General features: G+C 47.0%; 1 protein-coding gene across 3 annotated transcripts in view; it reads right to left on the bottom strand.

Moving 5' to 3' along the window:
- The window catches only part of TLN2 (talin 2), a 451691-nt gene extending 434259 nt beyond the window's left edge, over window positions 1-17432 (bottom strand). For all 3 annotated transcript variants that reach the window (XM_082618383.1, XM_082618385.1, XM_082618384.1), the window contains exon 1: window positions 17293-17432. The gene's annotated coding sequence lies outside the window, so the exon portion shown is untranslated. The remainder of the gene's footprint in view (window positions 1-17292) is intronic.
- Window positions 17433-17998: the final 566 nt, after the last annotated feature.

Below are 17998 nucleotides of genomic sequence, written 5' to 3'. Positions count from 1 at the left end.
ATAACTTTTTGTTTTAAGACGTATCTTAAAATGAATTGCATGAGCTTATGTACAAAACGGAGGGGGATGATAGTTCACAGAGAACTCTAACAATCTGTTAAAACTACATCCCTGCTGCAGAACAAGGCCCTAGTAACTCCAGACTACAAACAGCATTACAAGCCGGAAAACGGCAAAAAATGCCAATGCTGATTGTTTGTAAACATAGATTGTTTTTAACCTTACTATGTAGCTAGCTTCTGGTAAAAAGCACAACTGTTTTCCAAGCCCTAGCTCAGTGGCACTCAAACCGCAGTATACCTAACAATCTTCTGATTATGAAAACCCCCTATTCTTGGACCCCACACAGACATACCAAATTAGAATATCTGGGGACTGGGCAGCTAGAGTATTTAACCTTATTGCTGGGTAATTCTGAGAGTACTGACCTAAGGACCACACTCTAGGAAATGCAACCCGCACTAAGAGAGCACATGTTTTGTTATATAGTCACTAAAATAAAATCGAGTTGGGACTTCCCTGGTGGTCCAGCGGTTAAGACTCCGTGCTCCCAATGCAGCGGGCCTGGGTTTGATCCCTGGCCAGTGAACTAGACTCCGCATACCGCAAATAAAAATATCCCACGCGCCGCAAAGAAGACCCAGCGCACCCAAATAAATAATTTAAACAAATAAATATTTTTAAAAATAAAAATAAAGTCGATTTGGTGAAGTAACTTGGACACTGATCCTGACTATGGGTTATAACCTATAGGCTAATGGCCAAGACTTAGAAATGCTGTCATTATCCAGAGAGATTATCATTGTACTATCAACAGATGAACTACACAGTGACAATCTTTTATTAATATTCACTTGCCAGTTCTAAATGCAGTCCCCAGACCAGCAGCTCAGAATTTTTGAGTCCCACCTGAGAAAGAAAATCTCTGGGGGTGGAGCCTAGGAATCCAGGTTTCAAAAGCTTCTCTAGGTGATTCTTTTGAACTGGGCATGCACCATCACATTTTAGTTCACGCAAATACATTTTATAACAATAAATACTTAACAGTCACAATTTTTTCTTGTCTTGTCCTCTTGCCAATTCTGTTTTTGCTTTGATAAAGCATGCAATGTTTGTCATCACACGGCCTCAACTTATCTCCCACCTGTTCCCCACTGTGGTGCAAGGTGCATCTGTAGAGCACAGAAAGTTCAAGACAGATTTATTTTTCATTAGCTGAGTGACACTGAGCACAGCCTGGCAGCTGACCCTCCCCATCAGTTTGGTGGCAGGGGTACCATCTAAGAAGGCGATCCCCTTGGGCTCAAAGCACCCCAATTCCAGTGAGCACCTTCCCAGGATGCCTCCTAGGGCCTCCCATGCAAGCCACCAACAGAAAATCAAATGGGAACCTGGCAGTATTGGTGGGTTCCCCGGCAACAAATATTATGTCCATGGTGGACTGCATTCATTCTCACATGCTGGAGTGCATCACAATCTCCAGAGGAAATGATAAAAATACAGATTCCTTGGTTGTAACCTCAGCTTCTGGTTCGATAGTATTCCAGAAAGTTTCCTAAATCTGTATTTTTAACGAGTCTCCCAGGAGATTCTTATGCATATCAAGACTTGAGAAATCACCAGTGTTATGGGAGAAACCTAAGATACAGAGGAGAAAATCTGAGCTTGAATCAAACTTAGCCAGTATTTAGTGTGTAAACCTTGATACACATCAATTTCCTCAAAGTAGAAATAATACCTGCCTGCCATGATCATTATGATGGCTAAAAATAGAGACAAGACCTTAGGAAAATGTAAAGTCCCAGGTGTAGGTCAGTGAAACTGGCAGGTGCAGAATTCCGCCACTATAATGGACGAGGGTCCCTTAGCCTAAAGAGGTAACTTCAGTAACAAGCATTCCATGTCAGATGCTGATTCTGAGAAACAAGTCAGTTTGACAATCTATGTTATGCCTTGAATCGCGTCCCCTCAAAAAAGAAATGTTGGGGACTTCCCTGGCAGCCCAGTGGTTAAGACCCTGCACTTACACTGCAGGGGGCATGGGTTCGATCCCTGGTTGGGGAACTAAGATCCCACATGCCGCATGGCATGGCCCCCCAAAAAATAAAGAAATGTTGGAGTCCTAACTCCCCAGTCTCTCAGAATGTGACCTTATTTGAAAATAGGGTTTTTACAGAGGTAATCAAGTTAAAATGAAGACATTATGGTAGGCCCTCACTTATCTATTGTGACAGGTGTCCTTATAAAAAGGGGAAATTTGGACACAGAAACAGACCTGCCTAGGGAGAAGATGGCCATCGACAATCCAAGGAGAGAGGCCTGGAACAGATGCTTCCTCACAGCTCTCAGTAGGAACCAACTCCTGCCAACACCTTGATCTCGAACTTCCAGCTTCCAGAACTGAGGCAGTAAAATTCTGCTGTTTAAGCCACCAGCCTGTGGTAAAGTGATGCGGCAGCCCTAACAAACTCTTATCTGTCAGGTTCCAATTCAGGAGCAAAGTGCCCCTCTCTGACTCCTTCTGTGAGGGACATTTGTGGCCACCTGATGCTTCTCAGATTCCACAGGGCTTGTTCTCTTATCTTCATCAGGTATGTTCATAAAACTGCACATACCCTATTTGTCAGGTCCAACAGAGAGCCAGCTCTGGGGGGACAGGGCATCATTACTGGCTCTGCTGTGCAGTCTGGAGCCTGTAGCAACTGTCACAAACTCAGAGCTCTAACATATCTGCAAGTTCACCAGCAAGAGCCAGCAAGTGGTTTTTCATTCTTATAAAATTGTGCAAACCTGCCCTGCACAGCCAATCACTCTCCCTTTTCTTCTGTCCAGGCAGCACCCATGGCCAGCTTCTCACTTCCAGCTGGTCTGAGAGCTGGTAAGTCACCCTCAACATGCAGGTACCAAGAGGCCCTAATCAAGAGCACCCATAAAAACCCTCAGGAGATGATTCTCTCAAACTGAGTTCAGCTTTCATTCTTGCCTAAGTAGTTCAAAACACACTAGGGAAATGCCCCCAAAGAAAATATAAAGCCCTTCCAAGATGCATTAAAACTGTAACCCTGCAGGGTCTGACTCAGTAACCAGAGGGAGTGTGGGAGAGAGAGGGGCAGACCGGCCTGGTTGAAATGATTGTCCAGCATCAGGAAGGAGCCATGTCTGTCCAGAGTGCAAGGCCGGCAAGTATCTCCCATGCTGGGCAACTGTCCCCAGTGCCCTGGCTGATTTTACCTCCTACACACCCTTCCTGGATGACTTCTCCTAGGAGCCTCCCTAGGGAATTTTAAAAAACAGTGTCCATGGTTTCCCTGGTGGCGCAGTGGTTGAGAGTCCGCCTACCGATGCAGGGGATGCGGGTTCGTGCCCCGGTCCGGGAGGATCCCGCATGCCGCGGAGCGGCTGGGCCCGTGAGCCATGGCTGCTGAGCCTGCGCGTCCAGAGCCTGTGCTCCACAACGGGAGAGGCCACGGCAGTGAGAGGCCCGCGTACCGCAAAAAAAAAAAAGAAAAACAGTGTCCAGGTCCCGCTCTCAGAGATTCCAAATCAGGGGGTGGTTTGGGAACCAACACAATCAGCAGGTTTAAGGAGCTTCCCTGGTGGTTCTGATGCACACCCAGAGCCCAGAATCACAGTCATGAATTAAAGTCGGGGTCCACCCAGACATCCCAAGAAAAGAAGAGAGTGCCCAGTGGTGGTCAGGAGAGTGGGACTCCAGTGCCAGCTTTGCCAAGTGGCTCCAGTCAGTTTCATCCTTCTGGGACTCAGTTCCTTCCCTGTCAAAGGGAGAGGCTGACCTAGAACCATTCAGGCTCCCTTTTTAAAGAAATAAAACACTGATGATAAAAATAAATATGTCCCACAAAGACATCTACTCTTTCTTCCTGGATGTACTAGACCCGACGGCTTTGTGGCTGCATGTCAGGCTGCCCGTCGCTGACATCTTACCCAGAGGGAGAGCTCCTTTAACCCTGAGGGAAGGGCCCAGGAGTGACAGGTGCTGAGCCCAATGGAGAGCCCTTTAAGGAGAAAATTAAGCCTCTTAAAGTGCCCTCAATGTAACCTCTCAAACCCAGGAATAACCTACACTCTCCCTGGAAGATTTGCAACACATGATCTCAGGCCACACTCAGGAAATATCTCCACTTACATCAAACTAGGTCCCAGACACGGATGCCAAGTAATTCAATGGGCAGTCCTGAAGCATGCAAACAGAAAGAGAAGAGAGGGGTCTTGATTTAAACACACGAAGTTTGGAGTCTGGGTGCTTGTGAGAGTAGTTCAGAGGGCAGCAAGGCACACTTCACCCATCTGCAGGAATTCACTCAGCCAGGGCCTCAAACATCATATGATGAAAAGGAGACATGTCTCTGTGCGGTCAAGTGGACTCTGGGGACAAGTGATGCACCAACAATTCACCAGAACATTGAGGTCAGTGATAAACACTTAAGACAAGTGAACTTAACGTCTTCAACCCAGCGGCAAGTTACCAAGCAGACTGTTTAAGAGCCCCTCTTCAGAGATAAAAGCGAGAGGCAGCCATTTGTCTCTGTCTAGCTGTCCTCAGCAGGTGCCTTCCACCACTCAACAAGTATTTAACAAGGACAGGATTCATTCATTCAGTGCTTGAACCCCTAACTCTCAGCACATGACCTAAGAAACACTGCCCCCAAGGGACAACACTTTTCCGCCTCAACATTGCTCTCTTCCTTAGCTCCAATCTGGAAAACAATGACTTTACCTCGTGGAAGGCTAACTCTATAACCAGCAAGTTTTCCTCATCAATTACTCACATTAAAATTTTTTTGTTGAATGAACCTATCTATGAAACAGAATCAGACTCACAGAGAACAGACTTGTGGTAGCCAAGGGGAGGGATGGATTGGGAGTTTGGGATTAGCAGATGCAAACTAGTATATATAGGGGCTTCCCTGGTGGTGCAGCGGTTGAGAGTCCGCCTGCCAATGAAGGGGACACGGGTTCGTGCCCCGGTCCGGGAAGATCCCACATGCCGCGGAGCGGCTGGGCCCGTAAGCCATGGCCGCTGAGCCTGCGCGTCCGGAGCCTGTGCTCCGCAACGGGAGAGGCCACAACAGTGAGAGGACCGCGTACCAAAAAAAAACAAAACAAAAAAACTAGTATATATAGAATGGATAAACAACACGGTCCTACTATATAGCACAGGGAACTATATTCAGTATCCTGGGATAAACCATAATAGAAAAGAATATGAAAAAGAAGGTATGTATATGTATAAATGAATCACTTTGCTGTACAGCCGAAATTAACACGACATTGTAAAGCAACTATACTTCAATTAAACAAAAATTTTGTTGATTATCTATCATGTGCCAGACGTTGTTTTAGACACTTGGGGACACAAGTCCCAGGGATGTTTTCTCTCATGAGCTTACATTCTAGTGCTATGAGACAGACAGTAAATGAATCATGTATGTAACACAGGCAGACCTCATGTTACTGCACCTCACTTTATCGTGCTTTGCAGATACCACTGGTTTTACAAATTGAACGTCTGTGGCAACCCTGTGCCAAGCAAGTCTAACAGGACCACTTTTCTATCAGCATTTGCTCATTTCCTGTCTCTGTGTCACATTTTGGTAATTCTCACAATATTTCAAACTTTTTCAATATTATTATATTTGTTATGGTGATGTGTGATCAATGATCTTTGATGTGACAACTGTAATTGTTTTGGGGGCGCCACAAACTGCACCCATATAAGATGACGAACTTAATCAATAAATGCTTGTGTTCTGACTGCTACACTAACCTGCAGCTCTCTGTCTCTTTCCCTCTCCTCCAGCTTCCCTGTTCCCTGAGACACAATACTGAAATTAGGCCAGTTAATAACCCTACAAAGGCCTCTAAGTGTCCAAGTGAAAGGAAGGGTCACACATCTCTCACTTTAAATCAGAAGCTAGAAATGATTAAGGTTAGTGAGGAAGGCATGTCAAAAGCCCAGACAGGCCAAAAGCTAGGTCTCTTGTGCCAAACAGCCAAGCTGTGAATGAATGCAAAGGGAAAGTTCTTAAAGAAAATTGAAAGTACTACTTCAGTGAACACACAAATGATACAAAAGGGAAACAGCTTTATTGCTGATACGGAGAAAGTTTTGTCAGTCTGGATAGGAAGGCTGAAAGAGGTGAGGAAGCTGCAGAAGAAAAGTGTGAAGGCTTAAGGGAAGAAGCCGTCTCCATAACAGAAAAGTGCAAGGCAAAGCAACAAGTGCCGATGTATTGGGTTGGCCAAAAAGTTCATTCGGGTTTCTCTGTAACATCTGGCGGAAAAATCCAAACAACCTTTTTGGCCAACCCACAGAACCTGCAGCAAGTTATCCAGAAGATCTAGCTAAGATCATTAATGAAGGAGGCTACACTAAACAACAGATTTTCAATGTAGATAAAACAGCCTTATACTGCAAGAAGATGCCATCTAAGACTTGCATAGCTGGAGAGGAGAAGTCAATGCCTGGCTTCAAAGGACAGGCTGACTCTCTTGTTAGGGGCTAATGCAGCTGGTGACTTTAAATTGAAGCCAGTGCTCATTTATCATTCTGAAAATCCTAGGGTCCTTAAGAATTATGCTCAATCTACTCTGCCTGTGCTCTGTAAATGGAGCAGCAAAGCCTGGATGATAGCACATCCAGTTTACAACATGGCTTACTGAATATTTTAAGCCCACTGTTGAGACCTACTACTCAGAAAAAAAGATTTCTTTCCAAATACTACTGCTCGTTGACGATGCACTTGGTCACCCAAGAGCTCTGATGGAGACGTACAATGAGATGAATATTTTCCATGCCTGCTAACACAACATCCATTCTGCAGCCCATGGATCAAGGAGTCATTTCAACTTTCAGGTCTTATTCTTTAAGAAATACATTTTGTAAGTCTGTAGCTGCCATAGACAGTGACTCCTCTGATAGATCTGGGCAAAGCAAATTGAAAACCTTCCAGAAAGGATTCACCAGTCTAGACACCATTAAGAACACTTATGATTCACGGTAAGATGTCAAAATAACAACATTAACAGGAATTTGGAAGACATGGATTCCAGTCTTCATGGATGACTTTGAGGGGTTCAAGATTTCAGTGGAGGAAGTAAATACAGATGTGGTGGAAAGATCAAGAGGACTAGAATTAGAAGTGGAGCCTGAAGATGTTACTGAATTATTGCAATCTCATGAGAAAACCTGAATGAATGAGGAATTGCTTCTTACGCATGAGCAAAGAAGGTGGTTTCTTGAGATGGCATGTATTCCCGGCGAAGAGGCTGTGAAGATTACTGAAAATGACAACAAAGGATTTAGAATATCACATAAACTTAGTTGATAAAGCAGCTGCAGGGTTTGAGAGAACTGACTCCAATTTTGAAACAAGTTCTACTGTGGGTAAAATGCTATCAAACAGCACTGCATGCGACAGAGAAATTGTTCGTGAAAGGAAGAGTCAATCAATGGGACAAGCTTCATCGCTGTCTTATTTTAAGATGTGGCCACAAGCAACCCAACCTTCAGCCACCAGCTCCCAAACTGGTCAGCAGCCATCAACATAGAGGCAAAACCCTCCACCAGCAAAAATATCATGACTCTCTGAAGACTCAGAGGATGGTTACCACTTTTTTGCAATAAAGTTTGTTTTTTGTTTTTTTTTTGCGTTACGCGGGCCTCTCACTACCGCGGCCTCTCCCGCTGCAGAGCACAGGCTCCGGACGCGCAGGCCCAGCGGCCACGGCCCGCGGGCCCAGCCACTCCGCGGCATGTGGGATCCTCCCGGACCGGGGCACGAACCCGTGTCCCATCGGCAGGCGGACCCTCAACCACTGCGCCACCAGGGAAGCCCTGCAATAAAGTATTTTTTAATTAAGGTATGTACATTGTTTTTTTTAGATGTAATGCTATTGCACACTTTTAATAGACTACAGTACAGTCTAACTATACACTGGAAAACAAAAAATACGTAAGACTCTATTTTGATATTCATTTTATTGCCGTGGTCTGGAACGGAAGCTACAATATCTCCCAAGTATGCCTGTATCAGGGAATAATAAATGATATGAAAACAAAGAAGAGGCTGAGAGCAGGGGCTGGGGGATGCCAGGGAGACCTCTAAGGAGGTGATACTGGAGCAGACTTCTAAGTCAAGTGAAGTGTGAGAGAACAGCCCCCTCCTTCAGAAGCCAGGAGGGGGAGATCCAGCAGCAGAGCAGGAGCTGGAACGGCCAGAGTGCAGGAGGAGAACCAGGTGAGGACTGCAGTGCAGAAGCCAAGTGAAGACAGCCAAAGAGAAAGCTGGCTAACTGCTGCCAAGAGGCTGCAGGCGATGACAACCAAGAGTTGGCCATTAGGTATCACTGGTACCTGAAGAAGCACGGTTTTGGTGAAGGGGGGGTGGTGGCAAGAAGCCAAACTGGAGTGGGTTCAAGACAGAATGAGAGGGGAAAGGGGGCAAAATGTATGACGGTTCTTTTAGAAAATACTTACTCCAAGGGAGAATGAGGAATTGGGAGAACAGCCGACTAGGATATTGGGTTGAGAGTGTTTTGTGGTTGCTGCTTTCTCTCTTAAGATGAGAGATACTACAGCATGTTTCTCATGGAGATGATCCATCAGAGGGAGAAAACTAATGATGCAGAAGGGAATGGAGATTCGTGCATGAGTGAGAGCCTTGCATGCCAACAGGGAACGGGCTCCAGTTCACATGTGGTTCCAGTGCTGTGTGATTACGGTGCAGGGAGGCTAGCAGATTTAGCACGAGGAGATGATGAAACTAGTTCCTAATTGCTTCTTTTTTTCTCCATGAAATAAGCCAAGTCATCAGCTGAGAGTAGGGTGGGGACAGAAACATAGTGGGCTGGGCAGTGTCAAGAGTCTGCCTTGAGGTTTATGGTCATAAATCAAAAGCAAGACGATGCAGATGGCTGGTTTTCTCCAGCCAGGTTCATCAGCCTGAGGCAGGAGCACAGTGGGCAGAGGGTGGGGTTTTCCCAGGAAAGTAAGATGAAGGGAGAAATGGTCAAAGAGGTTGAGGGTGTATGGAAGCACCTGGGGGTAGGGGTGGAGGGGAGAGTGGCAGGAGGTAATAAGTATGATGGACAATGAAGTGGAAGGGTCACCAGGTCAGAGGCCCATGTAGGGTGCAGGATAGGTGGAACAGGGTAATAACAGGAATAAGACAGAGAAAAGGTGAGGGTCAGACTGGAATGCTTGTCAAGATTTTGGTGGAAGTACAGTTACTGGTAATAAGGTCCACAACTGTGGCTGCAAGTTTAGTGGGTAATAAAATCAACTTAGTGGGTCATGACCAGCAATTTTTTTTAATGACACAGAATAAAAAGTATGCAACTACATTATACCTAGTAAGGGTAAACACTGTTTCGTGAAACTTGTTTCAGTTGTATGTGTATTTGCATTGGGTCTCACATAAGATGTGTTTCTCCTATGGATCGGGGTTAAAAAAAACTCGCAGGACACCAGGGCAAGGTTCTCTGTGGTCAGGGCTCTCTGGTGCATCGTAGGGTGTTTAGCAACATCCCAGGCCTCCCCTCACTGGATGCCCGTAGCACCCCCTAGACGTTGCCAAATAGCCTCTGGGTGGCAAAACTGCTGAGAACCAGCAGCCTAGAAATAACCATGGGAGGGATGGCTGAAGTAGTGAGGGGAAAAGATAACTAAAAGAGAGTTGGTCAAAGGACTGAATTGGGGGGGACAATCTATATAGATGTCCAAGTTACCAAAAATGTTGATGGGAGGAGGGACTGTGGGCCAGATGAACAAGATCTTCAAAGAATGAGGCAAAATAACTACTGAAGCCCGGGCGCCTAGAGCCCATGCTCCACAACAAGAGAAGCCACCGCAATAAGAAGCCCGCACACAGAAACGAAGAGCAGCTCCCACTCGCCGCAACTACAGAAAGCCCACGGGCAGCAACGAAGACCCAACGCAGCCAAAAATAAATTAATTAAATTAATTAATTTTTAAAAAAAAAAGAATGAGGCAAAGTGACCCAGAGGGCTGTAGATGAATGTTCTCTACCCCGGCTACACATTAGAATTACCTGGAAAACTCACCCACCAATGCCCAGGCCCCACCCAGACCAACCAAATCAGAATCCCCAGGTGACCCCAATGTGAAGCCAGGGTGGAGACCCCTACAGAAGATGCCCACCCTCCAAGGCCCAGCTGAAGTATGACCTCCTTCATGAAAATTTCCTTCCTATTTCACTTCTTTTCATACACCCCACTCATCACAACGAACCTTGCTTTGCTTATAACTTACATGTGAAATCATCAGAAAAGAAGAAAAGCACTAAAATTAAGCAGCTAAAAACAGAACAAGTGTTTATCTGCTGAAGAATTTTAGAACTAGGAGATCTGCTAGCGGGGAGTCTTTCAGGGAAACTTCTTGAGCTTCAGGTTAGCCACTCCTCTGGAGGGCATCCAGACAAGTGAGGGTCCCCGAGCACAGCCCAGCACTTATGTGTCACTGATAAGCACTGTTAGAAATATGTCCTCTCTGGAGACACCAATAAACACTTGTTGAAATTAATGACTATTGTACTTCATCCCCACCCCACCCCAAATGCACCAATGACTAGATTACAACAATTTAAGCACCATTTATTATCTGATCACCATTTTCTTCACAATACCCTTCATATGTAGCCAACTTTTTATTAAAAGCAATCAGTGACATCAAATCTTGAATATGTATATACGTATGATGAAAAACAAAAAGACAGGAACCAGAGACTAATAGTCCTCTCTGCTTTCCCATGAGAAACCATTATAGAATACTTAAAATATCCCTGAACTCTGACGTTCACTGTTGATTAACCACATACAACCATGTATGAAACATCACTACATCCCCAAACACCTACAAAAGATACAGAAAACAGTTAAGTAAAATAACTCAAATATTTCTTTTTCCCAGCTTGGTGAAACTGATAAAACTGAGTTAACTTGCCTTGATTGGCACCCTAACTTTCATCCATGAAAGGGCAGAGCATTGGCTAGACAAGAACACAAGAGCTGCAAAACAGAGGAAGCTGGGCCTTCCCTGGTGGCGCAGTGGTTGAGAGTCCGCCTGCCGATGCAGGGGACACGGGTTCGTGCCCCGGTCTGGGAAGATCCCACATGCCGCGGAGCGGCTGGGCCCGTGAGCCATGGCCGCTGAGCCTGCGCGTCCGGAGCCTGTGCTCCACACCGGGAGGGGCCACGGCAGTGGGAGGCCTGCGTACCACAAAAAAAAAAAAAAAAACCCAGAGGAAGCTGGTTTGCAAAGTGTGGTCCAGGACCAGCAAGATCAGCATCACCTGGGAACTTGGTAAAAATGCAAATTATCAGTCCCCACCTAAGACTAACAGAATATGAAACTGTGGCCTAACAAAGTGGGTTTTAACAAGTCCTCCAGGTGATTCTGAGGCATTCTCTCCTGGAAAGCACTGAATCTAAACCATGGTTTTCAAATTTGCAGCACAGCCCTGGCTTCCAGGGGGTTGAGATTCTGAGCCTCCCACTAGCATTCACAGGGTCACGTGAATCACGTGGTATGTACTTTTTAAAATGTGAACAGAGATTCCACTGCTTTTGAAAGTTTCATTTTTTTTGTAGTGACTGCCAAGATCTGAAATACCATCAAGTTTCAAAAATCACATCAAGGGGCAGGATTGAAAATGGTACACAGGGAGAGCAATCAGCTAAGCTAAAGATAATGTGGAAGGAGACCAGGGTTCAAATGCCAGCAGAGCCATTTAACAGCAACTTTCTGCGGCTCAGGAAAACCAAGTTTGAGGAGATGCTGCTCCTCTCTAGGAAGACTCTTCAGTTGGCCAGAAGACCTCCCCTCCGCCTTCAGAATGGGATCAGAGAAAGTCAAGGAAAAGGAGACTGCTTGCTAAGACCTTTCATGACCTCTTATTGTCACTCTCCTGGGAGACAGAGGTAAATAGCTCTTCCAGAAGCCATGGCTTACCCTGAAGAAATTTACTTAAACTTGGGAAATCTCAGAATTTTAGAAGATAATTAACTGAACGTTTCCAAAGAGACAAGAGGTTGCTACAGAAGGCATCAGAGAAAACATGATATTGCCCAAATTTGTTTCTAAAATGGTTCCAGACAAATTTCCTATTCATTAACCAAATAATACTTTAAAGAGTTTTCATACAGAAAAGCCTGTATGTTTGAGCAAGTAAACCATTCAAGGTGTATAGGGAGCAAGTTAATCACCCCTCTGCCCCAATGCTAATTTTAAACAATATTAAATTTTATGTGTCTTTCCGTATCTTTCTCCAAGGTCATACACCTACTAGTGCTTCTTTTTTAAATCGGAAATAGGATCATACTATTGATACATATGATACTCAGCAACTCGATTTTATTTACATGTAATGTATCATAGACATCCTTCACAAAACAACCCATAGTAGCTGTACCCTATTTTATTCATCCTACTGATGGACATTTATGGTGCTTCTAGTTTATTTACTGTAGTAAGCCTGCAATAAACATCCTCACACACAGATCCCTACATGCTGATGTTTTTACTTCTGTAAGAAAGGATTCCAAATATGCAACTGCTGGTTCATATGGCACACACGTTCCAAATTTTCACCAAAACTGTCTGCTTTCCCTAAAGGCTGCACCAGTTCATACTCCCCACAAGAGTCTGAGGGTTGCCCCCAACCCACCTAATGGAGGATGTTACCAATCTTTACAACATGAATTAATTGAACAGAAAACTAATATCTCTTTGTTTTTTAATTTGCATTTCCCTGACCATTATGTACGTTGAGAATCTTTTCATGTGTTTATGACCTTATCTTAGGAATTGCCTGTTCACATCCTTTGTATATCTTTGATCATGCTGTACTGTTCAAGTACTGTTTAATCTCACACTAATCCCCCTCACCCCCAGAATCTATGAGATGTGTCAAGTATAAAAGAATATCACCCTCTAGGAACTCAGTGTGTGGGGTGAGGCCAGGGGATGACTTCTTAGCTTGAAGTACATGGTAAGCCCTCAAAAACAATTTCTGAATAAGTGAATAGCAGGCTTAGAGAATTCTGTTTGTTAAGAGTGCAGCTAAAAGAGTGAAAAGGAAACACAAATATTCACTACTTGTTCTGCATATTCAGAACAGCATCACTTTGACTGCAATTAAATTGTTGGTTAAGGGAGAAACAAAACCATGGTCTTGGCACTGACTCTGACAATGCACTGTGAAACGGGTGGCAAAAGAGCCCAGTCTTAATTCATAGCTCTGGGTGGTACATAAACAAAGGCTCTCAAAACCAAGGGACACCTGTGACTAAGCCACAGGCTGTTGGTTTGGTCAACGGACAGGAGAAGCCTACCTTAAACATTTTGTTCTTTTTTTGTTTTTTGTCTCCAACGCCGTCCAAGATTTTTTAGCCTTTCAAAATCTCCTGCTTATTGGGGAAGGGGAGCAAGGAGGGCCTGCAGCGGGTTTGACAGAGTTCAGATTCCTTAACTCTTCACTTTAGGCAAAACATCTGGTTATACCCAGCATTTATCCCCATTATTTGCAATAGTTCTGTTTGGCTTATGTCTTAACTAGTCTCCTTATTAAATATAAAAGTAATAGGATTAAAAACTTCTGGGGGAAAGTACTGTAATTAAAAAGGAACCAGTTGGGTATGGTAAGCTGTAATTCTGGTCCTTCTTATTAAGTTTTCCTTCTTGGCTTTAATTGTTTTTTGTACCCGTAAAAATAACTTTGTATTATTTAACTTTTTTAGTACTTCCTGTATTGGCTAAACACCACCCCAAATCTCCAAGAAAACATTATTACTCAAAAGTTCTGGAGTAGTAATGTCACAGAACACAAGTTTTAGATACTGTCCCAAGAGTCAGGCATGCCACACACACTACAACACACACACACACACACACACACACACAGCCTGGTAAATTGACAGGCAACTCTCCAACATGAATAGGCATTTTCTCACCTCCTGAAGTTACAAAATCTTCTTAATAGGAAAAAAATTGCAGGAACTTTGATCAAGGCATGAGGTTATAATAAGAATCTGGCAAGAGGCAACAAAGCACAATTTATAACACTTTGTTAAGAGAGGCATAAAAAACATAAATAAATATTGAGGTAGTATACTTGGGAATGAAAACTGAAGGGTTTGTAATAAAACTTCTCTTTTTTAAATCTTTTATTTTAGCATTATTGAGAAAACTCCTTTAAGATTTTTATTATGTAATGTTTAGCACATGCACAAAAATATGTGACACATATATATAAAGCAAAATCCTAAGATGAATAAATACATCTTTAGATTTTCTTTTTTCCTGAGCATAGTTGGTAACGATTTAAATTGTTCATCACCTGTAACCATCCTTAACTGTTCTTAGGAACAAATGATCTGCTGGGAGCCAGGAGTGGAGGAATGGGGGAATCAGTATAATTTTGAGCTATAAAAGAAACTGGGCTAAAGCAAAAAATAACACACACACACACACACACACACACCCCTATTTCTAAAACCTGACTTTGCTTAAAAATACTCTAGGGAACAGTGTTTGAAAAACCCTGAACAAGTAGATTTAACAGTAAGTGAATTCAAGACCCATATAAATAAACCTTTGTCTAGGAAGAATTTCCCCAATAACTAATTGAACAGGATCATTTTAAAAGTGCACCTTCCCTTTGGAGGTAGAAGCACAATATTAATGCCAAAAACAGAAACTCTAATAACTCTTTAGTATCTCCTTGATGACCTAAGTGGGTACAAAGGCAGAGAGAAACCAGTGACTTCCCCGATCTGAGGAGCCCTGTGTTTCTGGGATTCAAGGTACCACTTCTAAGACTGGGAACTTTACAAAAGGGATGGAGGCTTTCAGCAACTGATCTGATTCTCTCCTAAATTAATTATGCTAATTCTAGATAAATGTATCTTAGGCTCAGAGTGTTCTCCACAATTCTAGGGCTCAGTGAAAACAAAATTAGCATTCTTGCAAGTATCCCTCCTCTCTCAAGGCCATTTGTCTTGTCACACCACCGAACCTCCAGGGTTTTTGCATGGATATCCCAAATCAGCCAACAAGGAAGATAAAATCTTGGAAACCCAATGGCTGACATTCCCACTAGAGGCATTTATTGAAGTGGACAGACGCAAGAGCAGCCTAATCCCTGACAACAAAGGGCACATCTCCGAGATGAAAGCCTCCCCCCATCCCCTACATCCCTTCTGTGATCCCCTGAAGCCTCTCCAATGACAAAGCCCCAAAGTGCTGACATGACCTCAATAGTATGGCATCATTTCTCTCGCCAAGGAGAACGGCTGGCACGTTCCTGCCAGCGAACTGTAGGTCAGCCAACACGCCCTTCCCCTGACCCTTCGCAAAGCAGAGATCACAATCTATTTCAAAAGTAGATTCCCCACCGTCCACTCCTGAGGAGTCGCCAACTCCGAGCTCTGGAGGAGGGAGGATAGCGCGCAACCTGACGAATGCCACAACTCAGCACCCCGGGTACTATCAGAAGCCAAAGTAAGTGGTACCAAGAGCACCAGGCTGCTTGTAATTTATTACATTTGGGGGGTCCAATTCTCCGGAACATCACCCCTACTCTCCCGTCTTTAATTGTGTCTTGCACAACGCCAACACTTCAGCTCATTCCTCTCTCATCGTCTGGAAATAGCCAGAGGTTAGTTTTCACCACGAGACAGGGACTGTGAATCAATCTCCTTTCCCCAGGTCACCTGGGCTCTTCACGGGCAGCAAAAATCCAAGTTTCCCCACGCGTCACCTGAAGCCCCAACTTCTGGAAACGCCCCCCCCCCTTAACCTCGCCCCCACGAGCTGGCACCGCGGCGAGAGACGAGCACGCAGCCGCGGGCGCTGCTGCTGTCGCGGCCGCAGCCAGGGAGGCGAGAGGAGGCTCGGACTGGTGTTCCGCCCCGGAGCCCCCGCAAGCCAGGCCATCGGCCCCGACGCGAAAACCGGGCTCCTCCTCTCCGCGGGGAGTGAGATCCCGCGTTCTGCGGAGCGCCCAGGCGGATCCCGGCGCCGGCAAAACGCTCCGCACCGGTGCCCGGCCGGGGGACGCGGCCAAGTGCACGGCTCCCGCGGAGCGTCCGGGCAGCCGCGGCGGCAGAAGAGGGGTGTGTTCCTTGCGCCTCGGGGCCCGACCGCCGCGTCTCGGCTGCACCGGGGAAGGAGGCGAGCCGAGCGTGCAGTCCCAGACGGCGGCTCTCGGCCTCAGCCCCGGCGGGCCGGCCTGGCGACGCGCTGCAGCCCGCGCGCCCTTGCGGGGACAGGCGCGGTGCGCGCCCTGCGGGGCCGCCTCCGTGCCGGCCTGGGCGCGCAAACTTTCCGAGCGAAAACCTCTCCAGCCTCTCCAGCGGGGGCGCCGCGCTCTCCCCCGGGCCCACCAACTGTTCGCCCCCTCCCCTCCGTAGCCAAGACCCACTGAAAATATGGCGCCCTCGAACGTCGCTCCTCGGTCCCCTCAGGGAATCCCGAAATGCCCGTCTCCAGGACCCCCAGCTCCCGGTGGGCGCGAAATTTCAGCTCCTGGGGCCGAGGAAGGAGAGGGCGCCCCTGGTCCAGCGCGAGGCCAGCGGCACTGGATCCCAATCCTCCCCTAGCTCTAGGTCCCTCAGCGACCAGCAGTTTGCTAGTGGCGAGATTGCCAAGTAAAGGAGGGGAGTCGTGGAATCTGCAGGTCTGAGAGTCCGGGACTGGCAAAGGAGCTCGGCACCGGCCGGCTGTCTTTGCCTGGAGCCCGGCCGGAGACTTGTTTGCAAAGTGGCGCTGGAGTCGGGGCGACCAGTGCTGGAATGAAGCCGCTCCGCCCGCGCCAACTCTCCTGGCGCGGGGACCCGGCCGGGGCTGAGGGGACACTCCATGCAGGCGGGGCCGCTTTTCAAAGCCCAGTTACCGGAAACCCAGCGGGAGCCCCGGAGGGGACCGGCTGCCCACGACTAGGAATCCGCTCTCGGGCGCCGGCTGCGAGGCTGTTTGCAAACCGCGGCGCCCGGGTCCAGTGCAGTAAAACATACATGTGCGATAGACAGGTGCATTAATTTAATTTTATTTTTATTTTATGCAAAAAGTCCTCCTAGAACATCAAATCTGGGAGCTTTGCGGGGTTTTTTGCATCACTCACGAGATGCAAAAGGAAGGGAAAAACCACCCACATTTTCCTTCTGTAGAGGGGAGGGAAAAGACACGAGAAATTCATGCAACGTGCATGCAGCTGGAGGAAGAGGAAAACCCGAGTGAGTCGTGAGCCTTACCGGCGGATGCATTTACTGTCTCACTGCAGAGCGCCTGCACCGGAGTGCAGCCGGCGACCCCCCGCGCGCCCGGCGACTGCTCCGCTCCCGCAGCCGCCTCAGCCGCTGCCGCCGCCGCTGGCTCCAGGCGCGGAACAAGAGCTGAGGGCGAGCGCGAGCGCACGGCCCGGGCGCGCCGGGAGGGCAGGAAGCGCGTCATCACTCGGGGACGGCGCGGCCCCGCGCGGCTCCGGTCCGGCGGCGGTGCAGCGTGGTAGTCGGGCTGGGCCGTCACGGGATCCCGCGGGCCCCTCCTGGGTCTCTAGCCTGCTGTCCGGTGGTGGGAGGGTCCGCGAGGCAAGGCGACGCGCCGGACGAGCTGTCGCAGAACTCGGGCTCTGCTATGCAAGGGGGGGAGGGGATGCACCGTATTGGGGAATAGGGCCCCTAGGTCCGCAGAGCGCTTCCCTTGACCGCTGGCCCGCCGCTGGAGGAAGCGAGGTGCGGTTCCGACGGCAAGACCCTGGTGGGCTCTGGGGTCCCACTGCGACTCTGTCGGCGGGAACCCGAAGCGGGATTGTCCCTCTCTGTAAATGTCGCACACGCCGACACCGAAACTCAGCTGGTCAGAGGTCATATAGGGATTTAGAGAACGGCTTTAGGGATGAGGGGCATATTCTGTTAAGTTCATAAGAAGAAATTTTTCTCCTGCCTACTGTGCCCTTAA

Source organism: Mesoplodon mirus (assembly GCF_964341445.2).
Source record: "Mesoplodon mirus genome assembly, chromosome: 4".
Lineage (NCBI taxonomy): Eukaryota > Metazoa > Chordata > Mammalia > Artiodactyla > Ziphiidae > Mesoplodon > Mesoplodon mirus.
The sequence above is the reverse complement of the archived record's forward strand: the minus strand, read 5'-3'. Positions and strand labels throughout refer to the sequence as shown.